Source organism: Halichoerus grypus, chromosome 15, assembly GCF_964656455.1.
Source record: "Halichoerus grypus chromosome 15, mHalGry1.hap1.1, whole genome shotgun sequence".
Lineage (NCBI taxonomy): Eukaryota > Metazoa > Chordata > Mammalia > Carnivora > Phocidae > Halichoerus > Halichoerus grypus.
In genome coordinates, this window is record NC_135726.1 from 31,598,148 (window position 1) to 31,598,906 (window position 759).

Below are 759 nucleotides of genomic sequence, written 5' to 3' on the forward strand. Positions count from 1 at the left end.
TTAGAGGATCTAGATATTTGGCCAGATAACTATGACTCGTTTGGGCACTCTGCTCACATCCCCACCCCCAAGAAGGAGGAAAAATGAAAGGAAATAAAAAGCTGTTATTGGAGGTTTCATCTGGACGTCATCCCTGAAGCAGGACATTGGCCCATTTAGATTTCAGGTTTATTTCAACTGTGCTCATTTTCTCTTCCCTTGATATTCAGTGGCTTTTCTCAAGAGAAAGCAGCATGGCTAGAGAATGCCCCATGCAGGGGGGGGAATATATAATCTGACTCTGAAACTAGGCCTCAACCCAGAGAGGTCAACGTGTTCTTTAATTAGGCTTTCAGGCATTGAAACACACATCATACTGAGAAGAAAAACTCCATTACAACTTGAGTATTTTGTCATCAAATTCAATCTGATTCTTCCTCTCTCCTTTTGTTCTAGGGGAAACATGTTTTCCTCCTGAGCACTATTTTGGGGTGAGCAAACGGACAGGGTGGAAGTTGGTGTCTTCAGGGGTCCGGCGATTTGTTTCTTTCAGGGAGGTAGGTGTGAGCCCGTGGCCCGTGGCCCTGCACCCAGGTAAGGGACAAGCATCGGCCGCCTCCAGTAGAAGTTTGCACCGGGGCGCAGGCCACCCTATGGCCACCCCGGGACGCGCCTCCCCAAGCTGGACAAGGCGGGGGCAAGTGCCCCCCAAACCAGGAGAGGTGCGGGGAGGGGGGCTGTGCGGCAGCGTCGGGTGCAGAGGATCTCCGCGACACTTCA